This window comes from Acomys minous (genome assembly GCF_964271855.1).
Source record: "Acomys minous genome assembly, chromosome: 5".
In the NCBI taxonomy this organism is placed as follows: Eukaryota; Metazoa; Chordata; class Mammalia; order Rodentia; family Muridae; genus Acomys; species Acomys minous.
The window spans coordinates 110,162,229-110,187,759 of record NC_140494.1 but is presented as its reverse complement, the minus strand read 5'-3'; the positions used below and the strand labels follow the sequence as shown (position 1 = coordinate 110,187,759).

The 25,531-nt window shown below is 45.1% G+C and overlaps 1 long non-coding RNA gene across 1 annotated transcript; it reads left to right on the top strand.

Moving 5' to 3' along the window:
- The first annotated feature begins 519 nt into the window (after nt 1-519).
- LOC311597634 lies at nt 520-24,645 on the top strand. The gene is made up of 3 exons (XR_014779291.1): nt 520-920; nt 15,825-15,903; nt 23,672-24,645. It is a non-coding gene; the product is annotated as an uncharacterized lncRNA (long non-coding RNA).
- Nucleotides 24,646-25,531: the final 886 nt, after the last annotated feature.

The window sequence follows — 25,531 nt, the reverse complement described above, 5'->3', positions numbered from 1 at the left end:
GTGATGCAAAGACTTTGATTTTATATTATATGTGACTTGGAAGGTAATTCCGTAACTTGTAAAAATGCATAATTTATACACCTGTGAGTTATGTAACAGTTACTACACGGCTCAGTCAGTTTCACAGTCACTGGAAGTGTTTCTGATTAGTTGACTGGAATCCTTTTGTTAACCAGAAGTTGTCAGTGGGCACAGAGGCGCAGCAGCAGTGGCGGCAGCTGGTGGCGCCCTCTAGTGTTCGACTCTGATCCATGCTTTTTCCATCTGGATCCTTAGCTAAAGTGGTAGAGAGCACAGGCCTAGGCCACTAGAACTCTTGATTTTTGAAGTGTTGCACCTGTTGTGTGGGCCTAGGAAGTCGAGATTTCCTGAGTGCCTGCCTGTCAGTGTTTTCGACTTCTAGGCCGGGTTATGGGCATTCCTTAACCTTTGATGGTGGCCAGCGTTTCAGCTGGTTCCCAGAACTAGGGCGTCTGAGACCCCTGTCCTAAATGTTTTACAGCTTTTCTGGGACTCTGCTAGTGACCAGGGTCTGAAGTTTTTCCTTTCCGCGTCTTTACAGCCTTCCATTCTTCTTCTGCCTCAGCTCACTGACCTTTCTACTTCAGTCGTCACCTTGTTCCTGCCCTTGCTTGCCTGTCAAGTAGCAGGCTACCCTTGGCTGCGTTTGCAGCCCAACCTGCGGCTGCTCCGTTCTAACTCTGCTTAAGGCACCGAACATCCAGCCGCTCTGACACCATTGAACCTTATCCTGTCTGCCCGGCTGTCACAGCTGATGCCACTCCACAGCCTCTGCCGACACCTGCTGCTTCTTCCTTTGTGTTTACCAGCTCAGTCCAAGAAATGGCCACTCATGAGAAGCCTTTTGTTGGGTCTGAATTGCAGCTCCAGCGGCGGAAGCTCAGGAGGGTGTCTACAAGGTGAGTAACCGAGTGAGCTGAAAAGCCTGATATATACAGCAAGAGACGGAGTGTTGGTACCAATCACAGCACACTTTACGTGATAATGGCTGCTGTGTTTGCACCAACCGTGTCCTTTCAGCATCATCTACAGCGCTTCCTTGCTGGGCACTGGGACAATGCTTTCTCAGGCCGAGGTGGCAGTGGTTTTTGCCACTTAAAGGCCACTAAACCTTGTGACAGCTTGAAAGTCCAACACAAATGGCTGAACTCAGTCCTGCACGGAGCCTCATCTTTAGGAGGCAGCGCAAGCAGCTGTAATGGGCACACCCTCTCCTTAAGAAGAGGTCAGCAGAGTGCTCAAAATGGCCAGGGTAGTCCTGCTGGCTGTGTTGTTCAAGGCTTCAGGGCAGCTAGCTGTCGATTAGGGAGGAACGGTACCTCATCTCAGAATTTCTTTTCTTATTTACATGAGAATGAACACCAGAAGGAGGGTTCATAATGAGAACTTAAAGAAATTAACACCTCCTGGTTTTTAATGATGTTGACAGTACTTTAGCACTGGCTGACCTGCAGTGTCCTGGGGAGGGGAGACTGGTCCCCCTGGTTTGTCCTAGAGGTATTATAAAGTAGATGCTGTTGGGAACTTTGTGCAATGCTACCATGGACTTTCCACTTTCATAACTTTACTTTGGTTAACATACTACAGAGATCAAAACACAATATTTCAATCTATTATAGAGTATATGTACTCCAGTTGTGAAGGGCAGATTTCACATTGGAAATGTCTGAGCATGCTGTTGGCCAATAGAGATTTAATATTACATTTAATGGTATTTTGAGACAAGTATGTAAAGATATTCCTTTATCTTTCTCTCTGTGTGTACATGTGTATGCGTGTGCGGGGGTGGGGGGGCCATATGCATGTGTGTATGTGTTTGTAGAGGTCAGAGGACCAACTTGGGCATTGTTTTTCAGGACCGCTGCCCACCTTGTTTTGAGACAAAGGGTTCTTACTTGCCTCCAGCTTGCTGAGGAGGCTGAGCTCCAGAGATCTGCCTGTCTCTGCCTCCCCAGCTCTGGTATAAACGAGTGTGTACCACCACATCTAGTTTGTTCTCGTGGGTCCTGAAGGATTGAGCTCAAGGCAAACACTGTACTGGCTGAGCCGCCTCTCCAGCTCTCTATTCATGAATGTCTGTGCATCACGTGTGTGCTTGGGGCCCGCAGAGGCCAGGAGAAGATGTGGGTCACCTGGGACTGGAGTTACAGACGGTCCTGGGCTGCCACGTGGGTGCTGGGAATCAAACCTTGGTCTTCTGGAAGAGTAGCCGGTCCTCTTAACCACTGAGCCATCTTTCCAGCTCCCTTGTAAACAGCATATTGTTTTAAAGTCAAATTGTCTCCTGCTTAAAAAAAAAAAGAGCTTTGTAGATACACATTTTAATTACACACGTGTTTTAAATCAGAGAAGCTGCTGTTAGTAATTGGAAAACATTAGTATTTATTTTGATTATTCTAACTTTCCTTCATCAGTCACTAAACTTCCATTGGATAAATTTTGTTTTGTTTGCTTTTTGCTTTTCAAGACAGGGTTTCTCTGTGTAGCCCTGGCTATCCTAAAGCTTGCTCTGTAGACCAGGCTGACCTCGAACTCACAAAGATCTGCCTGTCTCTGCCTCTTGAGTGCTGGGGTTGAAGGTGTGCCTACCAACACCCGGCTCAGATGATTTTTCTTTTGCTTCAAGAATTTCTTTGTAGTTCATGTTTGTTAATAAAATTCTGTTTCTCTCTAAAGATGGGATTCTATTGTATTTCATGACATGTTATTTATATTAAAGCCATCTGACACCTCTTTTTCCTTGGATTTTAGTTAAAAGGTGATGGTAGTTCTTATGGAATTTGTAACTCCTGGAAAAAGACCATAGACTCAATCCAATTATAATTAAAAGATTTATTGATTATCTGCTAGCAGCATAAAAAAATATCTCTGAACCAAATTTGAGGTTGAAGGAGGGGTATGGGGAAGAACTTTTAAAGGGAGAACCACACGGAGACTTTCAGTATTTATACAAGCGAGTAAAAACTGTTCTGTTCTGTTCTGCCAAGCTAAGTGATTAAGGCAACTCAAAGCAGTTGTTGGTTATCTGTGTCAGAAAAAAAATGAGCTAATCATATCGTAACAAGTAGATGGCCACGGCTATACATTTTTGGGTGGGGGTCATTGAGTCCAAGTTACTGAGAACTTATTTTCCAGGGACTGGAGTCAGACAGATGCCTAGCATAAAATAGGGCTTTAGCCATAACAACGATCTGTTGGCCCTCTTCTCTCCTCCCCTGCAGATGTTGCCTGGCAGTGGGACTTTGGGGCTGCTCTTTTTTTGAGTCTCCTCTAGTCTTTGGTGAACACCCCGGCACGTCCTTGCAGGAGTGTCTGTTGGGACTGCACTCTAGGAGTTCTCAGTGCTGGAATGGAAACTGTTTAACTCGCCAAGGAGTTCACGTTCCTCCCTGACCCCTGGCTCTAGGAGTCAGTCTAGTGGCTGAGGGGCCACTGAGCAAGGACTCCTCCACTGGGGGAGCCTCAGGCACTCAAGCTGTGCAGTTTGTCTGGGCTTAGCCCTTTGGTCATCCATGACTGCCTCGTGTAGCTGTCTCCCACCCGGGGATTGTGGTGGTGACTTCAAACTTCCTGACTTGCAATAGTTTCTTATACGATAGGTTCGTACTCAAGACAGTACTTGGGCCACAGCCCTCTGAGACACAGGATGTGATCAAATGAACCCCTTGCCCCTGCTCGTGTATCCTGTGTGTGTGTGTGTGTGTGTGTGTGTGTGTGTGTGTGTGTGTGCAGTCACTCCCTTTTCAGCAGGGCCACCTGCTTTCTACTCGTTACTCCACCCACGCTGTGGAGTCGGTACTGGGGAGCTGTGTGCTGCTTGCCTCTTTGCTGGGCTGTCGTCTGTCTCTACTTTTTACCAGTCCTATTTGTGATTTGTGATGCTCTTCCAGCGTCCTCTTTGGACCGGAGTCTCCTATTTGTTATCCCCGTCCCTTTCACTCACCATATCATAGGAGGTCACCTTCTGTTCCCTATGTGAGAGCTGCCCTTCATCAGATGCGTCACCTGAACACATGGCTTTGCATTCTGTGGCCTCTCTTTTTCTTGTTTCCCTTGATGGTATTATCATAAAGAATTAAAATTAAGATGTTCTGTAGTCAGGTGTATGTACTGGTTTTCCTCTTATGGGTGACAACTCTGACATAGTACCGAAACCATTTCTGTAGTTCGGGTTTGGGCTTTTTCTCCTTGGTATTAAGTACCGAGGTCCCCAAGATGCTGGGTGTAAGTAGGTAAGCAGGTCTACACCTAGGCGAGTTCTGCTATACCACGCCCTATGCTGCTACTTGTTTCTTTACTTAAGGGTACTTTTTAGGAGTCACTGCACAGTGGGTTATGGGAAGAGTCCTCATTTCCTTTCTCACTAATTTGTATGGATGTCTAGCAGTTTTCTAGACGTCGGTGGCCTGTGAGTTCTTCTCCTCCACCCCACTTCATAGCGTCCTTTTGTCTATCTTTGTGATTAAAACTATATGAGTTCATTTATCCTTGAGCTATTGGTGCGTTGTCTCAGAATCAGAGAACTTTCCTGACTTTGGGGTCTTTCTATTGAGAAAACAAATGGCTCTTATGAGCCGCTAGCAGGCATCACGTAATTAACGTTCTTACTCTTTACTTAACACCCAGTTTCCTTTCATCATGATTTTTGGTATATATTAAAGAAATTAGAAATTTTAAGCTTTTTTTTTTGGAATTAATCTTCTGCGTTTATATGAACATCACTCCTTACTACCTACGTTAGAGAAGATAGGACTGCAATGATTCTAAACTTTCCCCCCAGTCTGGCAGTCTGTGCTTTCTATTTAGGAGTATGTGCTAAAGTAAGAGAGCCCAAGCTGCCAGGGAGTTACACACTGAGAGGTGTTTACAACCCATTGTATTCCTGTGTAATGGTTATTACATCCCAACAGTTGTTCATTTTGTCAGATCTGTGGTAATGTAATCATCTCAATCTGAGAAGAAAGTTAATATAGCCAGGGACACAGGAAATTAAAGGTAAAACTGATAGCGTTAAAAAAAAAAAGACATCCATACTTATGATGTGGTCAATAAAAGTCTTCCATGCTTAAAATCTAAGGTATGCAGGACTGAAGAGATGGTTCAGTGGTTCAGAGTGTGTACTGCGCTTTCAGAGGACCTGAGTTCAGTTCCCAGCATCCACACTGGGTTGCTCAAGTCACCTGTAACTTCAGCTCCAGAGGATCCAATGCCTCTGGTCTCCCAGGGAACCTGTCCTCATACGCATATGTCCGCACACAGACACGGACACATATGCACAACTAAAAAGAAAATAACTAAGACACAAATCTGGGGTGGGAGGGGGCTCCAGAAAATGGAAGTGGAGGTTAATGAAGGGAAGGAGAAAAGCTCTCTGACTAGGAGGAATTTCTTCAGACATTATTTGGTGATGTCAGTGCTTTGGTGTTTAGAATTCACTGGGCATTTATAAGAGAACTTCACTTCAGAGCACAAGTTTTATGAAATTACATTCGCTTTTACAGTTTTTGGAGGGGGTTGTATACATAATGGGTTTCACCATGGCATAAAAGTCTTGTAAGTAATGACATTTGGAAAGATTTCAGATAGCAACTTAAAACTGTATGAACACGCCCCTCAACCCCTGAAAATTCATGGGCAAAGTCATTGGCAGACTGTAGCTCTCAACTACATCCCCCCTTTTCTGCTCCACCGATGAGTTCTTGTCCTGGGCGAGCTTTGTGCTCCCAGCACATTTGTGTGCTGTGTCAACTGTGCCTTTTCCTCCCACAGGTGTCAGAAACATCTCTGCGTTCACACTCAGGTTCAGCACTTGTGTCAGGGTGCCCGGCCTGCTCCACCCAGAGATCTCTGTCCTCACTTTCTCAACTAATGAAATTTTATGATCACGAGAAACATGAGTTCCTCACATAGTCTCTTTGTGGGGGGATCTAGGCTCACACAATCGGGCTGTCTCTTCTTTCCCCAGGAGAGGTGCTGAGTCAATAGATAACAGTTGACTCCCACTCAAACTGAGGCTGTCTGGTGAAATATCTGTGGTATTTACACTGCATTGTTTCATAATAATTATAGAACCCAGAAGAGCCTGAAAAATCATCAGAGAACTTAAAGATAGGGGAAAAAAGGTCTGTTTCTTTCAAAATTTGGAAAATCAGCACTGTACATCATTTAAACAGAAAAGATCAATGAATTCCATCTTTTCATCAAAAATTCTTAATTTTACTTTAAAATCACTACATTTAATGTACTTATATTTTACCTCCAGAAAGCTACTATGTTGGGCCTGGAGAGATGGCTCAGTGGGTAAAGGCTCTTGCTGTGTAAGACTGGTGACCTGAGCCAACTCCAAAAAGTTATCCTTTGACCTGCATGTACACACACACTCACACACACACACACACACACACACACACACACACACACGCACACACGCACACACACACACACTCACACTCGCTCACACACATGCACACACACTCACACACATACAGTGACATGTGTGCTCACATGCACATATGTGCATGCATGCAATAATGAAATAAATAAATAAAAGCCACTATATTAGTATACAATTTGTGGTGGCGGAATCAAGACATAATTAGAGAGGAGAATGGGCTTAGAAATTGTTATATGAGGTGAGGGGAAACAGGAGGAATCAAAATTTGATTCTATTTGATTCTAACTTTGTTCCATCCTCTTCGTTAATTATTACAACTTTTGAATGCAGCTGGGGTCTAATTGCCATCATATACACATTACCTCACCCAACAATGGCCTTTATCCTCCTCCTCCTTGCTTCCCTGTCTCTTGTTTTGTAAAGAGTAGCTCATCTAAATACTAGACATCAAACCTGCTTGTTCACGTGACTGGCAACCATGGCTGGGTCTGTGTCTCTTCCATCTTATGTTGCCCTTCAGCCCCAAGCCCCCTCCACCCGTGTGCTCCATCGCCCTTTGACTGCGTAAGTTTGTTTTCTTTTTCTGTTTGTATTTTACTTTTTGTCTTATCCAGTGTCCCATTGCTGTGAAGAGACCCCCACGGCCATGGCAACCCTTATAAAAGAAAGCAGCTAATTGGGCCTTGCTGACACTTTCAGAGGCTTAGTCCATTATCGTCACGGCAGGAAGCATGGCGGCGTGCAGGCAGACATGGTAGCTGAGAGTTCTACATTGGACCCAAAGGCAGCAGGAAGAGAGAGCGAGCAAGCTACACTGGGCTTGTCTTTAGCTTTTAAAACCCCAAAGGTGAGCAGGGCGTGGTGGCACACGCCTTTAATCCCAGCACTCGGGAGGCAGAGGCAGGTGGATCGCTGTGAGTTCGAGGCCAGCCTGGTCTACAAAGTGAGTCCAGGACAGCCAGGACTACACAGAGGAACCCTGTCTTAACCCCCCCAAAAAACCAAAACCAAAACTCCCCAAAAGCCACCCTCATGACACATTTTTTTCCAACAAGGCCACACCTACTCCAAAAGGTCACACATTCTAATCCCTCTCAAGTGGTGCCACCCTGTGGTGACCAAGTATTCAAGTCTATGAGCCTATGGGGGCTATTCTTATTTAAGCCATCATACTTTGAATTTAGTAGCTTAGGTCAAGAAAGCACACTGAAAATTATTTATTCTTTGACAATTTCATGCATGCATACAGTATATCTTGATCCTTTCCACCTGTCGTTCTGAACTCTCAATTTTCCTAGACTCTTTCCACCACATCTCCCTCCAAACTTTATGTCTTTTCTTTTTAAAAATCTTTTTTAAAAAGATGTGTTTATTTATTATTATGTATACAGTATTCTGCCTGCATGCACACCTTCAGGCCAGTAGAGGGCACCAGATCTCATTATAGATGGTTGTGAGCCACCATGTGGTTGTTGGGAATTGAACTCAGGACCTCTGAATGAGTAGGCTCTGAACCTCTGAGCCATCTCTCTTAATTAACTGCATCCAGTTAATAGTGTGCATATGAGCATGGGTGTAGGACCATCTGAGGTGCATGGGCAACCTACCAGGGCCACTCCCCTGATGGGAGTGAATGTTCTCACCACCAGCAGCCAACAGTGCCTCAGCTAAGGGTGGGGTCTCATGAGACCCTCCCCTGTCCATGCGGGAACATTGGCTGAATTGATCTTACATAGGCAACCATAGCTTCTGTGAGTTCAAGGATGCAGTGGTCCTGTCATGTCTAGAAGACACTATTTCTCAGGTGTCCTTACTGCCCCGCAGATCTTACATTTTAAAACTAAAGTTTCTTTTCAGATTTTAAAAAGCTATGATTAACCCCACCCCACTCCCTTATCATTGACTCACAGATGAGAACTAATAGTATTTTGACCTGTTTTCTTTGGATTGTGTTAAATAAATCAAATGTTAATTAATATAGTATTTTTCAGAGGCTAGCTGGTACATGCATGGTTAATGAAAGTAATTATGAATGTGTATTTGATAGTGAATTCATTTATCTTAGATTCTATTTGAATTTGTTAATTTTCTTGACTTACTTTTTAAACAATTTAACAAAGAACTGTAACTTCTTTATATACATATGTATGTAACACACACACGCACACATGCACACACACACACACACACACACACACACACATTACATGCCTCATAAATCTACAGGCAAAAGCAAAACTAAATCCCAATAAACCTCAAGTAGGTGACATCCATTTTATGCACTTGACACCCTTCCATGGTTTGCCATGCTGGTGCCTAGACAGGTGCTGGCTTAGGGTCCTCCTCTGTGTGAGCGATTGCTCTCGAGGCTCAGGAGGGGATGCCTTTTCTTAGTGGGGTGCACGGCAGGTTTACAACTAGATCTAGTTGTAAGATAGATACCTGCTTGATTCTGGATGTTAAGGAACAGGTTTTCGATTGTTATTGAAATGAAAACACAGAATTAAAAAAATAATTAATGGGGTTCAGTGGTAAAAGTGCTCCTCTGAAAACATGACAACCTGATTCTGATCTTGAGAATCCACATAAGGAGCCGATGTGGTGACATGGACCTATAATTCCGGCATTCACTCCTGCGAGATGGAGGTTAGAGAGGAGCACCAGCCAGAAGCCAGTGGTCAGCCCGGCAGCAGAAATGAGGGAGACCCTGCTGGAAAGCAGTAACTGACTCCCCAAAGTTGTCTTCTGACCTCTACATGTGTGCATGTGCATACTTACAACTCTCTCCCCCTCAGACACACACACACATATAGACACACACACACATACAGAGACACACACACATATAGACACACACACATACAGAGACACACACACATATAGACACACACACATACAGAGACAGACACATACAGAGACAGACAGGCAGACAGACATACAGACACACACACACACACACACACACACACACACACACACACAGATAGAGAGAGAGGGAGGGAGGGAGGGAGGGAGGGAGAGAGAGAGAGAGAGAGAGAGAGAGAGAGAGAGAGAGAGAGAGAGGGAGAACTGTTGTAGAGAATCTTTCAGACTTTTTGAGATTATGTCCCAGTGATTTAAGATCCCAAACGCTGTGAGGCCTAATGTAGGCAGAATTTGCTTTTAGGTTTCTTTAGTCTGGGCTACATTTCATCATAGGCTATGGACTATGAATTCTTTTTATCTGATGGCTCAGATTAGGACAACAGTAAAACTGGTTGTAAAATGCTGTCTCTCTGAGGTATCACATTTAATCAGGAATATTTTTCACTATAGAATTACTTGATAAGGAGAAAATTTTATAGGTGCATATGCTGTGGATCCATTCTTGCCCAAGAAAACATGTTTTCCGTGTACGGAACGTGGTTTTCTTATCCTTGTATGCCCTTGAGCTGGCGAAATGTTTCACGAGGAAGCATCACCCTCTAGTGGCTGTTGGCTTGTATAACAAGACACTGTCCCCTTGTCACCTAGCCCTTGACTCCTTGAGGCCCTCCCACGCCCCCCCCCCACCTTTGACAATTTCATACATATATACAATGTATTGTGATTATGTTCACCCTTATAGACCCCAGCCTCCCCGTTGGGTAATTACTCCTTCCCTTCCCTCTGAACTCTTTCCACCAAGTCCCTCAGTGGCTGCCCATTAGAGAAGTTGACACACCCGTTCCCCAGCAGCTGTTGACCCCTACTGGCTCATTTGGAACTGATGGTTCTCCTGGGCAAGGCCTCCATCCATGGCCCACTCTTGCGCAGGTAACTGTAGGCTTCTGTACAGCTCAAGGGCATGTGCTGAGCTGTGGCTCGGAGAGCTACAAATGCAGAGCCCATCATCTGGCTTTTTGGCTAAGATGAGTGATTCTTCTGCATGGTGGCTGGTGAGAGTGCCCAGCTCTCTCTCTCTCTCTCTCTCTCTCTCTCTCTCTCTCTCTCTCTCTCTCTCTGACACACACACACACACACACACACACACACACACACACACACACACACACACACACACACTCCTAAGCCAAAACTTGAAAACTCTTACATGATTTCTGGGAATATTAAACAATTCCCAAAAACTCTGGTATGGTTTTCTCTTCTGGTAGCTTCCATTTGTAGTATCTCATGATCTCTACTTGACATCTGTGGAGTTCTTATTGCTTTCAATTAACAGTCTCTGACTTGTCTTTGAACTTTTTATTTCCTGGAACACTGGGCTTAGCTTTATCACATTTCCTGGTGCCCTCCGTGACCCCCTTTCTCCTCAGACTGTACATTTCCTATTTCTCTTTGTTCAGTCTACTCCAGTGTATGAGAGAGAGAGAGAGAGAGAGAGAGAGAGAGAGAGAGAGAGAGAGAGAGAGAGTGTGTGTGTGTGTGTGTGTGTGTGTGTTTACTAATAACAACATGACATAGTCAACACTAGGCTGTCTTGAAATCTCTGCCAATACCATTAATCTAAAAGTCTTCAATTTAGCTTCATGGGCAAACCCAGCAGAATTCTTTGCCACAGTCCCCATCACAGCAGCTCAAGAGAAGTCAGGGAAACAGGTGGGAAGGATAAGGGGGCAGGAGTGCTCACGGAGCCTGTGCCTCCGACCTGAGAGCCTACAGCAGGAGCCCCGGGTCTTTGCTCCGGTCCTGACCCAGGCAAATGATCTGCTTCTTTCTGCCAGGACCCTTTGAGTTTCTTCTTGTCCTGTCTCCTGCCCTCGCTAGCTCTTCTGGTAACTTCTCCTCTTTCTGGTTGTCCCCAGCTCACTGTTCCTACTCTTTATACACCAGGACATTTCAGCCTCAGCTTTCACCACCAATCTACTTATTTACCCACTGAGCCATCCTCCCCACCCCCTCTTGCTCCTCTTCCTGTCGAGAGGCATACTGAGCAGCTCCTGGGTATGTGGGAGGCGTGTCTTGACCAGATGACTCAAAGCAAATTCACTCCCCCCAAAGAGGCAATGTCTCTGGAGAGTTGTGGGGGATGGGCAGGCTTTAAAAGGAGGATGAGTCTAGAGTCAGGACAGAAGGAACAGCTTGTGTAAAGGGTTGGAGGTAGGTGGGGTGTGGGAAAGTTCTGGCTGTGGCAAGGTAGCTGCGGGTGGGCTGCAGAGGCAAGGCAGAGTCAGATCGTGATGTATGGATGATGATGAAGCTAAGGGTCGCTGCTTTTGTGGGACGATTTCATTGGTGTCTACATAGGAAGAGGCACCTCAGTGGGGTTGGGCCTTTGGTTTTTAACTTTTATTTAGATACAACTACAAAGAACCGCTGACAGAACCGCTGACGACTGAGTGGTTGGGGCTGTGGATTTTAGGCTCAGGTGATCTAGTTTGGGGCATAAAAGCCAAGGGCCTGGGTTTGCAGTCTCTAGTGATGAGACCTAAAACATTCTGGTTACCTTCCATAACCCTCTTTCTCTCACGGGCCTCTCACGTCCTGGCCACTCTAATTGATTATAAAAACCTACCTACTCTCTTCCTCCAAATTCATTAAGTTCTTAACTTCCATCTCTCCCTTTAACTGTTTCTCCTAAGATAAAGTGCTTGGCTTTATCTTCCTCTGCCGGATCTCTCTCTCTCTCTTTTCTCTCCATGACCTTTCAGTGTTCGCTGTGCTTGCAAGACGCTCGGTCATCTGGAGGTCCCTGAAACATTTGTTCCGAGACTCTGATCCCTGAGTTCACGAAGGGGAAGCAGCCACTCCCCTGAAAGCAGTGGTGGAGTCTGCCTGCCAATCCCCTGAGATGTAGGATCTCAGGCCATGTCTTTAGGCCTCTACACTGGCATGCTTCCCACTTATAGTGAACTGAGGCACCATGGCAGAGGCTGGTGAGTAAGGCCTGCTACCAATGCCTTCTAGTGCCAGGCCTCTGCAGTAGGCAACATAAGGGCCTTCTCCTCAGTCCCTGAGCCCTTCCCTTTTCTCTTGCTCCTCAGCCCCATGTTAAGAGCTCTCCAATAAGCAATCTGTGTAGTATATAAGACTGGGGTGCTGCGGCCTGTGGAGGAGGTGGTCCCCGTGACCTGATGCAGAGCCAACGTGAGGCTCACCCTCTGACCTGGGAAAGAAGAATGAACCGAGTTGTGAACAGTTTGTTCTAAACAGTTAGTGACACAGGCTGAGAGCTTCAGAGTGATGGTAGTCTTGCGGGAGAGGGGCTAGCATCTTGATCTCGTGTCTTTCCAGGCTGCCCTTCTTACATCAGCGACCTCTGCATGCAGGCCCTCCTGTTGCTGTGCGAGATGATCTCTGAGGTCTGAGAGTCTTATGAGACTGTCTTCTGCACAGAGGCCAGGACCCAGCTGACCATATCTGCCAGCCACCTGTTAGGTCATGAGAACAGCTCACAGCCTCAGCATCGAGGCAGAGCCCAGGCAGGTCTTTATAATGCAGCCAGGCAAGTGCCAGCATGCAGCTATATGTGGGCCATTTGGAGCACAGAGGAGCAGGACCTAGGCTGGTTTGGAGTCAGCCCAGACTTTCTGAACAGATGATCACCCATCACAGAATAAGCAGAAGCCAGATGAGCCAGGTAAAGGTAGGCATAGTAGTGAGGGAGGGCAGAGTGAGGTTTTTTTTCCCTGCATGAGCTACTGAGTTTAACAGGGATATGAATGAAACCAAGCTGCAGAAAAGGAAGAAAGAACAAAGCCATTCCCTCCCTCCTTCCCTCCCTCCCTCCCTTCCTCCCTCTCTCCCTTCCTTCATTTCTTCCTTCCTTCCTTCTGTCTGTCTTTCTTTATAATGCCCCCATGCAACCTGGGCTGGCCTTGAACCTGATCCTCAACCCTCTAACTCCTAAGTGCTGAGATTGCAAGTCTGCACTACTACACCTGGTTTATGTGGTGCTGAGAATCAGACTGAGGGCCGCGTGCATGCTAAGACAAGTCGAGCCACGCTATCAGTGAGTCACATTCCTAGTCCCCCAGCCACTGAATCCCTGGTCCATATATCTCCTTTGCAGCTCCTCCCAGGGACTGAGGCAACCCTAAATCCACCGTGGCCTGCAGACGAGGCCCCTGGTCACCCCCGTCCTAGTGAGGGACTGTATAAATGTGACCTCTTAGCATCCAGTACAGCAGAGGGCACATGGCTGATTGCTTGCCAAGCCCCTGATTGCAGTTGTGTCTGCCAGGCTCCTGCCTGTCAATCAACAGGAACACAGCAGGTGGAGCAGCCCTGCCAGTCACACTTGTTATTGCTGTGCTTAAAGGGAAACATAGTCCAGGCTGGAAGACATGGCTTCCAGAGGCCTCTCTGTTGGGACGAGCTACTTCCAGGGGGGAAAAACCAGGACTAGACCTTCCCAGGGCACCCCCCATGTTCATTGGAGGGGGCTGGGGTACTAGACAACAAATGCCTATCTGAGGGCACTATTAGCTCATTTCCCAGGGTCGCCTCTGGCCTGTTACAGAAAGTACATTTAGAGCACCACCCATGATTTAAAATATTTTCCTTTTATGTGTGCATGTCTTGTGTGTGTTGCAGGAGAAAGGACAACCTCAGGTGCTGTTCCTCATGATTATCCATCTTGGATTATTATTATTATTATTATTATTATTATTATTATTATTATTATTATTATATTGGACAGGGTTTCTCACTGGCCTGGGACTCTCAGAGCAGGCTAGGCTAGTTGGTCAGTGAGCCTCAGGGGTCCACCAATCTCCACCTCCCAGCCCTGGGTTACGAGCACACATTGTCAAGCCTGGCTTTTTTTTTTTCGTTGTTGTTGTTGTTGTTTGTTTTATTTATTTATTTAATTTTTGAGGCAGGGTTTCTCTGTATAGCCTTGGCTGTGCTGGACTCACTTTGTAGACCAGGCTGGCCTTGACCTCACAGCAAACCTCCTGGCTCTGCGTCCCGAGTGCTGGGATTCCAGGCATGCACCACAATGCCTGGCTTCACCAAGCCTGGTTTTTAAATGTGAGTTTTGGGGATTGAGCTCAGCCCCTCAGGCCAGCCAGGGAAGCACTTCCAGGCTGAGTTACCTCACTAGGTCCAATATAACTTCCAACATAAGAAGTTATATTATGCGTATGTAAAGCAGACTACCAGCGTTTAGTATGGCTTTACCAAAGCATCCTTTGGAGCTCAGTAGACCTGATTTGTTCTCAGGTCTCCCACTTCAGCTGTACAGCCTTGAAAGCCTAGTGTTGCCTGTCTATGAGCAGGGTTAATATTTTTATTTAAAGGCTGTTGTCTTCATATCTTTTATCTGTCTGAGCTGTGTGGCTATATTCACTCACGGAACAATCCCCTTCTTGTTTCGGAGTGCTGGCCTGTGTCCTGTAGAGTAGGCTCGGCTCTCATAAAGCCCGCATTCTATCAGGGAGATAGAAATCAAGAAAGCTGATAAGGAAGCAGGATCTTCGCAGACAGTGGGAGGAGCTACAGGGACAGGCTGATCTGTAGAGAGCAGTTGGTATGGAGCCCTAGAAGGCTTCAGGGTGGGTTGAGGTGGCTATATTCGAATTGAGACCCCAAGGCCAAGAGCTTAAGTCTGCTAAAACCTGGAGAAGTGCCACCCAGGCAAAGAAAGAAACAGGAGCAAGCATATCGTGGTGGGAAGATGCCTGGACAGTTCAAGGGAAGATGGAATGTCTTTGCAGCCCAGCAGGGGACTGTGCGGAGAGTGGGGACAGGTGAACCCTGAGCAAGGCTAGTGTCAAGCTGTTCCTAAACTTAGACCTGAGGTGTTGGGGTCCTGTGGTGAACCCACAGGCTCTACAGAAAAGTCAAAGGTCTAATATGACACTTGGTGTCTGTCTGACTCCATGCAGTTGACTGGCTTCGGATGCTCTGTGATCTCTGTCTCGGAGTCTGTGTGCCATTTGGTAACCTCCTCACGAAGCTGGGTTTTCAGGGGTCGCACTGAAAGCAAGTGCACTGGTGACTTTTCTTACAAAACACCAGCCAAAAGCAGCTTAAGAGACACACAAGAGAACTTGTGCATAAGACGTGGAGCGACAACGTGGAGCTTATGGTCTGGTCGCATCCACAGTCAGGAGGCAGAGAGCAGGATGCTTGGGCTTGGCTCAGCTCCTCCTTTAGTTCTGTCACAGAGTCCAGACAGTGGAATGCTGCCAACCACAGTTAGGGACCCTAGAAATTCCCTGCCACCCCGCCCCGAGACAAGCCCAGAGCTATGTCTCCCAGTGGTTCTAGATCCTCTCAAGCTGACGGTGCTAAGGATCATAGCAAGAGACCTGGGAAGTCAGCAGAGGCACAGAGGGTGGCAGTCACTTTCTCATTTCCAGGGTCTGAGAAGTTCTGCAGAACTCCCTAGCCACTCACAGCACATTTCAAAGTAGTCGTGGCCATTTAAGAATGAAATGAAACCATTCTTTCTAGTTATATGTATTCTTTTTTTTTTCCCTAGTGGCTACTCAGTCTTCAGGACACAGACTTAGAGCTGGAGGAACCAGGCAGGAGAACCAGGAGAGGTTGGAGACCACTGGGTAAGTCAGTGAGAATTTTCCTCCTCCAGTGCAAGCCTGTTGTTTGTTGTTTTCATAGGCTTAGGTGGGTGCGCATGGCTAACTTAAAAAGGTCATTTGGATGTATTGATCCCATGGGTTGCTAAGTTGCTTTAGCATTGGGGACATGTGGGGGCTATTTGTGACACTATTAATTAGTTAATTAATTAATAGCTTCTTGGTTTCTGCTCCGGGGGAGTCTGACATTTGCACCTGGGTTTAAAAGATCTTTGTGTTTCTTCCTGGCCCCAGAATGTCTCAGTTGAGGGCTAGCTCACCCAGATTTGTGGGGCCTGATGGTTATGAGGTACCTAGGAGCCAGGTGTGTGATCAGGGCTAGGAAGAATGAGGGGCACGTTCCTGGAAAGAGGAATAGGCACACATATCTTCAAGTCTAGTTTGTCAGGGGTGGGGTGGGGTGGAGGGTGGGCAGCATGAACGACCAGGATAGTACAGGAAAGCCCCTCCTTCTGTAGAGGCATCTACCAGGACAGGTCCCCTTTTTTTTTTTTTTTTTTTTTTTTTTTTTTTTTTTTTTCAGGGTCAGGGCCTCCTTGAGAATTAGGCTCTAGGCTCTTCTCCACTTTTTCTTCTAACTGATTTAGTGTCTCTGGTTTTATGTTGAAGTCTTTAATCCACTTGGACTTGATTTTTGTGCGTGGTGATAAATATAGGTCTAATTGCATTTTTCTACATGTAGACATCCAGTTAGACCAGCACCATTTGTTGAAGATGCTGTCCTTCTTCCATTGAATAGATTTGGCTTCTTTGTCAAAAATCAAATGACCATATGTGTGTGGATTCATTTCTGGGTCTTTGATTCGATTCCATTAATCAACCAGCCTATTGCTGTGACAGTACCATGCTGTTTTAATCACTGTTGCCCTATAGTACAGCTTGAGATCAGGTATGGAGATCCCTCCGGAGGATCTTTTATTGTACAAGATTGTTTTAGCTAATCTGGGTTTTTTGTTTTTCCATATGCAGTTGAGAATTGATCTTTCAATGTCTTTAAAAATTGTGTAGGTATTTTGATAGAGATTGCATTGAATCTGTAAATTACTTTTGGTAAAATGGCCATTTTTACTATGTTAATTCTCCTGATCTATGAACAAGGCAGATCATTCCATCTTCTGATGTCATCTTCAATCTCCTTCTTTAGAGATTTGAAGTTTTTTTTTTTTTTCAAACAAGTTTTCACTTGCTTGGTTAGAGTTACTCCTAGATATTTTATATTGCTTGTGGCTATCGTGAAGGGTGTAGTTTACACATTGGCACAGGAGACAACTTCTTGAACAGAACACCAACAGCCCAGGTCTTAAGGTCAACAATTAATAAATGGGACCTCATCAGGCTGAGAAGCTTCTGTAAGGCAGAAGACGCTGTCAACAGAACAAAGTGACAGTCTGCAGACTGGGAAAAGATCTTCACCAACCCTGCATGCAACAGAGGGATAATATCCAAAATATATAAAGAACTCATGAAATTAAACACCATCAAACCAAACAACCCAATTAAGAAATGGGGCTCAGAATTAAACAGAGAATTCTCAACAGAGGAATATCGAATGACTGAGAAACACTTAAAGAAATGCTCAACATCCTTAGTCATCAGAGAAATGCAAATCAAAATGACTCTGAGATTCCATCTTACACCCATCAAAATGGCTAAGATCAAAAACTCAAGTGACAGCACATGCTGGTGAGGATGTGGAGAAAGGGGAACACTCCTTCATTGCTGGTGGGAGTGCAAACTAGTACAACCACTTTGGAAATCTATCTGGCGCTTTCTCAGATAACTGGGAATAGGGCTACCTCAAGACCCAGCTATTCTACTCCTTGGAATATGCCCAGAAGATGCCCCACCACACAACAAGGACATATGCTCAACCATGTTCATAGCAGCCTTATTCATAATAGCCAGAACCTAGAAACAACCTGAATGTCCCTCAGTTGAAGAATGGACAAAGAAACTGTGGTACATTTACACTATGGAATACTACTCAGCTATTAAATACAAGGAAATCCTGAAATTTATGGACAAATGGATGGAACTAGAAATGATCATACTGAGTGAGTTAACCTAGAAGCAGAAAGACTCACATGGTATATACTCACTTATAATTGGGCACTAGCCCAAAAGGCATGTCCCATGAAAGTTTTCACTTACCAGGAGATTGGGATAGATGTGAGGACATCCTACTGGGACTCTAGGTAAGAGAAATATATGAGATGGGGAAATAGAAGGACCCAGAGGGTCCTAGAAACCTACAAGAAGAATATCATGACGGGCAGATCTGGACCCAGGGGTGTCTGCTCAAACTACTGCACCAACCAAGGACAATACTTGCAGTAAACATTGAACCCCTACTCAGATCTAGCCAATGGACAGGACATTCTCCACAGTTATGTGGAGAGTAGGAACTGACTCTGACATGAACTCTGGTGCCCCATATTTGACCACTTCCTGGTGGTGGGGAGGCCTGGTGGCACTCAGAGAAAGGATAAGCAGGCTACCAAAATGAGACCTGATAGATAGCCTATGACCATATGGTGGGGGAGGAGGTCCTCCTCAGTCTTAGACCTAGGAAAGGGGAATAGGGTGAAAACGGAAGGGAGGGAGGAATGGGTGGATACAAGTGAGGGGAAAACAATTGAGATGTAATCTGGAAAAAAGAAAGCAAGAAAGAAAGAAAGAAAGAAAGAAAGAAAGAAAGAAAGAAAAAAAAGAATTAGGTTCTAGACAGGCAGCCGACAGGTGGCAGCAGCGACCTGCAAGCAGCCAGGGTGCAACTCCCAAGGTGTGGACTGCAATACCAGGGCTGGAGTGGGCGCGGCTCTGCTCGTGGGCCCTTGGCTGGGCTGGCTCTGGAGAGGGAGTCCTGGGGGGTGAGGATGGTCTCAGGCACAACGTGAGGCAGCCAGATGCCTCTGGGAGGGCTGGCTTGGGAGCTGGAGTTAGATCAATGGGCGACTCACGACACACCCTGGTTTAGTCCTTATGATGTGGGGAGAGCAAGTCATGGAGCTAGATAACCCGACGTTAGCCAGGGTCGCTGGTACTGCTGCCTCAGTAAGCGTGATGGATTGGTGTGTGTGTGTGTGTGTGTGTGTGTGTGTGTGTGTGTGTGTGTGTGTGTGTGTGTGTGTGTGTGTGTCAGGAGGAGGAGGAGGATTTAAAAGATCAGAAACCCCTGGAGATTTTTTTTAAAAAAAGAAATCAGAAATATTGGCCCTTAGAGCAAAGAGCCCCTTAGAACTTATATTTCTCAGGGTGAGCTAGTAACTTAATCGGACCATCCTCAGCAAGACAAAGGTTAGTTTAGACACTGGAGATGCTAATTAGATGGAAGGTCCTTTAATCTGTCCCCACCAGACAAACCCGAGACCACCGCATTGCCTGTGAAGGTCAGGATCTTGTTTATTAAAAAGCTAGTTGCCCCTGGAGGAGCCCCTATGCAATCCGTGAAGATTTTAGGGTATTCATGAAGTCTGAGGACAGTATGGCCGCTTTTGGTGCCTTGCTTTATTCTCATTATTTTGTGAAAAAGGCAGCCTCTGTTTCCTACTTCAATAAATTACAGCTGCGTAGAAAGAAGAAACCTGTGTGTTCTCACTTTACTGTCCTCATGAAGTTGTTGAGTTTGGGGTCTGAGTTGCTATTTACTTAGTTTTCTGGTGTTGTATGGCTTTCCATTCTAGCCTGGTTTTTGTTTTGTTTTGTTTTTGTTTTTTTTTTTTTTGATTTTTGTGTTTGTTTGTTTTTTAATTTAAAAATATTTTAAGTAATTTATTCAGATTACATCTAATTTGTTATCCCCTCACTTGTATCTTCCCGTTCCCCCTCCCTCCCTCTTTCATCTTATTCCCCTCGCCTTGGTCTGTGACAGAAGGGGAGCTTGTCCCCACTATAAGATCACAGCCTATCAGGTCTCTTCCTGGTAGCCTGCTTACTCTTCCTCTGAGTGTCACCAGGTCTCCCCACCAAGGGGAAGTGGTCAAATATGAGGCACCAGAGTTTATGTCCCAGTCAGTCCTTGCTCTCCACACAATTGTGGAGAATGTGGTGTCCACTGGCTAGATCTGGATAGGGGGGTTGTTTGTTTCTTGATTTTGTCTTTTTGAGACAGGGTTTCTCTGTGTAGCCTTGGCTGTCTTGGACTCACTTTGTAGACCAGGCTGGCCTTGAACTCACAGTCATCCACCAGCCTCTGCCTTGGGAGTGCTGGGATTCAAGGCATGGGCCACCATGCCTGGCTTCTAGCGTGTTTTTAAATTACTCTGTCTGGTAACCAGACTTTAACTGATGTCTTTGTTGAGTTGGATCCCCTGCCCATTGCTGGTCTTTCTACCATATGCTCCTTTTTATTTTATTTTTATTCCTTAATATCAACCCATCAATTGGGAACTTGAAGTGCAAATTATCAAGATGATTTAAAGAAAATGTGAGTGTCAGGCATTCTGAATGTGGTTCCCTTTGAAACACTAGAGCCTAGTGGAGAGTAAATTCTTGAGTCTGTCTTTTCCATGTCAGAGCTCAGAAACTTTATTGTTGCAGAAATGAACCAGGGCCAGTATGATATTATGTCTTCATGCCTTTTTTTCATTGCATTCATCTCTTTCTCCCACCCCCCGCTGCCCTGTGTATGTGTGTGTGTGTGTGTGTGTCTGTCTGTCTGTCTGTCTGCCTGTCTGTCCATCTGTCCATCTGTCTCTCTCTGTCGGCTCAGGATGTGCATGGAACTGTTTATTACTGCTGCTGTTTAGAATTAAGAAACTTGCTGGGATATTTCTGGACACAACTCTCTCTTGACTCCTCTTTATCTTCTTCTCTTCTTGCTCTTCATCCTCCACTCCACACCTTACCCCCTGTTTCAGAGAGAGAGAGAGAGAGAGAGAGAGAGAGAGAGAGAGAGAGAGAGAGAGCGAGAGAGAATATCTGTGTTGCCCAGGCTAGCCCCAAACACCTGGGCTCAAGCAATCCACTTTCCTTAGTCTCCTAAGTATGTGAGACTAAAGCTGACTCCTACCTTTTTATTGTTGTTGTTATTTGTACCTGGTGAACATTTCTTTCTTCACAGCTTCCCTTAATGCTTATTTTTGGGATGTCTTCTTTCATTATATCGCCCGTTGTTGCTCTTCTTTTCTATTCTGAATTCTTCATCAGAAACATAATTTTTAGCCTGAGGTTTTTTTCCTTGATCTTCTGTTGCTATTGTCTTCTGAAAATTACTGTTTCTAATATAATTCATGCTTCTAGTATTGATTATATATTTGAAACCACTGTCTTGTAATCTTACTGGAAATATCTTAGGATGGTCTCTATTTTGAATTGGTCTTTGCCCAGTTCTCAAACTTCTAGAATCATATCATCCTTTCCTTCCCCGACCCCTGAGTAGTTGGACTGTAGGTGTGAACCACCGCACTTGCCTTGCATATGCTTTGATAGCACTTTCCTTCATTACTGTACATAAAATCAGAGTGCAATACATGACATAATGCTATAATTATAGCCTTGAGGAACTGCTAAATTGATCACACTAGCCTCTCGTCTAGATCTGTTTTGTCTGTTCTTGAGGACTTGGCAGTGTCTTTTGTCTTCCTTTGCTTTGACATATAATGAATGTATATATATATATATATATATATATATATATATATATGCCTATGCTTTATATATATATATATATGTGTGTGTGTGTGTGTGTGTGTGTGTGTGTGTACATATATCTCATTTATAAAACAGAAGAGCTCCATTTCTTAGGTCTTGTAAAACATGTTTTTTTTTCTCTTAAAAAACTAAAGAAAACCCCAAAGGGTGGCTTTCCACCATGGCTGCACTAACAGGCTTTGGCTTCAGGAACACCAAATTACATCCCGCTGCTCAAATGCTACACCTTTCTATGTGCGCAGTAACTTCTTGTTTCAATGCCAAACCATAGTGGAATCTTTTAAAAGATGTTTTAAGTGGCAATTAAACTCAACTGTAATCACAACAATGCACATAACTCAATTAAAGAGCTCGCACCAGGCACAGCTGGGACCAAGTCTACTGGAGCCTGGGCCGTGGCAGCTCCCTGGCACACTGTGGCTGTAAGATGCCACTGTCCGCAGGCCTCTACCCACTTTCAGAATGATTAACTTGTAGAAAACAGGCCATGTAGACTCCATGAAATAAGACCCTTCTGACAATGCTTGTCACCCATAGGACACCTTGGGTTGCACATCGTATCCACTTCTGCTCATGAATTACTTCTCATATACAGCTTCTCAAAGTTTAGTAAATACCACGAAGAAGCTAATGATCAGAAATGCAAATTGAGTGTTCCAGTTTGTCTTTCAGCTGATCAAAAGCTTCCTGGGGAGGAAAGGGTGCATTTCATCTTCCACGCTACGGTCCATCACCAAGGAGGTCGGGTCGGGTCGGGGGTTCAGCAGTGACACCATGGAGCACAGGCCCACCTGCCTAAGGACAGCAGAGGGGTGGGGCCCTTCTATATAAGGTCACAACCAAGAGGCAAGTCCTCAAGACAATCTGATGGAGGCAAGTTTTCAACAGTCACCACAAAAGATATTACCACAAAGACATTAGAATAGCTATTATAAAAAAGATGAAAGGAAAGTATCTTACAGTATCCATGTACAATGCTGATGGGAATGCAAATTAGTACATTCTGGAAAACCATGTGGATGTTCATCAAAAATTAAACATGGTACTATCATATTATTTATTTATCAATTTCATTCATATCCAAAAGATGTAAGTAGGTATATTCAGGAGATATCTACATACTCACGAGCATTGTGTAGCTTTTTTTAATGGTCAAAATATAGAATAATGTAAAGTTATATCAGCGGTTGGATGGCTGAGGGAGATGTGGCATGAAATACTGTCCAGCCTCATAAAAGGAAAATTCTGTCTCTTGCACCAACACAGATGAAATAGAAGATGTTACCTTAAATGAAATAATCTAGGTACTGGATAATACTTTAGATCTTGCTTTTGTATGGGATTTAAAATGGATGAATTCATAAAGATAGACCATAGGATGGCGTTAAAAGGGTCTTAGGAAGGGGAAGATTTATGCCAAAGGATGTATTATCAGGAGGAATAAGTTTAAGAGATCTAAACTATGCGTGGTAATTCATGTGCTAATTATATTGATTTAGAAATTCCTAAATGCATGCATAGTTCCAATAATCATATTTTATTAAATATATTTAATTTTTTATCATGTTATTGTATATTATAATATTATATAACTTAACATAACAACACATTAAATTTTTGTCTTGAATTTTATTCTTGACTTTGCCTTTCAGGTAAAGATCCAAGACTTTGAGTAGTTTTCTTCTAAGATGTTTTTATTTTTATTTTGTGTGTATGGGTGTTCTGCTTACACCTTTTACATTCAGTGCCTATGAAGGCCAGAAAAGGAAATTAGACCCCCTTTGGTTCAAAATGTACATAAAACCTCAGTTTCGAACTTGTAGATGGGTAATAATTTTTTATTTTGTTTACCGTCTATCATGTAACTTAATACATGAGTTGGAAGACATTGCATATTACTTGGCTTTGGGTGGGATATTTGCAACTTTCTACTAAGATTTCAGTGGCTGGGGATCTGCAGTGCGTGGCATTAGCGGGAGAGATGGGAGGAGCAGGCACAGGACTTGGGAGTAGCTGGGTAAGTTAAATGCAGAGCTGCAGATAAGGCTTACATGCGGACTGTCTCCCCGGCTCTTTCCAGCTGTGCTCCCAAGCTCAGTTCACAGTTCTCTGTCTGGTTGGGACCAAAGGAAGAAACTGTCTTGAAACTGAAGAAGAGCTCTTGGCCCCGGTCCTCATGGTGAGTGCGCTAGCAGGGATCCTGGACACGATTTGGTGGTTGAAAGCTCCTGGCCCATCAGACTGCAAAGCCTGTAAGATGCGACCTGATTGCTTTTCCTTCTCCCTTTCACTTATCACACACCATGGGATGTTAGGAGTGAAATGAGATGAGCTGCCGCGGGCAGGAGACTCACTAAGCACTAAGTGAGGCACAGCCAGGAGATGATTCTTTTCTTCCGTGCCTCCAAGGGACATCGTGGCTTGAAATAGGATAAAGTCAAATGCAAAACTAAAAGGCACGAGGCCTTTCTTCCTTTGGTTTTGCAGGAAACGTGACATGGAAGGCCAGAAGAGTAGGGACCACCGTTACAGCACTTCACAGTTTATGAGGGTGCTTACGGTTTATGTGGGCTAGAAATGGTTATTGCTGCTTTTATTCGCACGAGGACCCCGGAGCTCCGAGACATGAGGTGACTTGCCCTTGGTGAAATGGTCAGTAAACAGGGTCAGAATTTGAACCCGAGTCTACTTGTCGCCAGATTTCTTGCTCTGAACAGTCACACTGCAGCGTCTGTTATACTGATGTTTGAAGTACTGACCTCACGCGGCATTCCTACTGAGATGATTTAAGGGAGTTGGCTTGCAGCGTGGCTGCCAGGATTTTCAAAGCTTCCCGGGCAATTCCAACTAAGCTGAGCCATACAGCTGCCTGCTCTCTACACATCAGTGGCTGGGGACCAGCTCCCGCTGACCCATTGCTTCTCTCATGTGACGAGAACCCCCGTGGATCATGCTAGATGGCGGGTTCTGCTCCAAGGGCTGAGATTCCTCTGCATTTGGAATCAGCTCGCTGGAGATGCTGCGGCTCTGGAGAGCACCTGGAAAAGGGGTAATCTGACCCCCACACCTCCCTGACACTGACCATTTGCAGTACACTTAGTGTCACCTGACTTAGCTTCCAGAACCCTATGAGTTTTACCAGGTGTCTTAGGAAAAAACCTCATCACTCTTACAACCTGCACGAGGCTCCAGTCCCTCACGGGATGGACAGCTGATTTTTCCTGTCGCTGGGTTTGCTCCCATGGACCCTCGACCTCGTTGCTGCTTCTGCTTCCAGCATCTCGTGTCTCGAGGTGCTTCATTGGTCAATGTCAGTCCCATCCTGGGGTACTACAGGCCATGAGGGAGGCAAGGCTGTGGAGATTTAAAAGCCTGCTATTTGCAGTCAGGATATTTGAGCTCTGACCTTGTTAACTCATAGACTTTTGCCCTTGAGCAAGTTCTCCGACTTCTGTGAGCACCATCTTTGTGCACAAGGGCATGAAGATTGCTACGTCATAGACCAACGGTGTGCAATGAGATGATGCAAGCAAAGTGCCCACAACACAGACCACTCTGCCCAATAACCATGATTATATTTTACTAAAGAGTTTGAAAATAGGTTCTCCTCTCCTCTCCTCCTCTCCCCTCCCTTCTCCCCTCCCCTCCCCTCTCCTCCTCGTCTTCTTCTTCTTCTTCTTCTTCTTCTTCTTCTTCTTTCTCCCTCCCTCCCCCCCTCTCCCCAGGGCCTCCCCTGGCTACCTTGGAACTCACTCTGTACACTAGGCTGGATTAAAGGTGTGTGCTACCACACCAGGTGGAAATAAGCTCACTGACTATCCAGCGTACCGTCTATAGGAGATGACTTAGCCTTGAGCCTCATTCCCATCCTGGGACACAAGGAAGGCAAGGCTGTGGTATCTTTTTCTGTATCGTACAAATGAAGCGACTGAAATTAGGG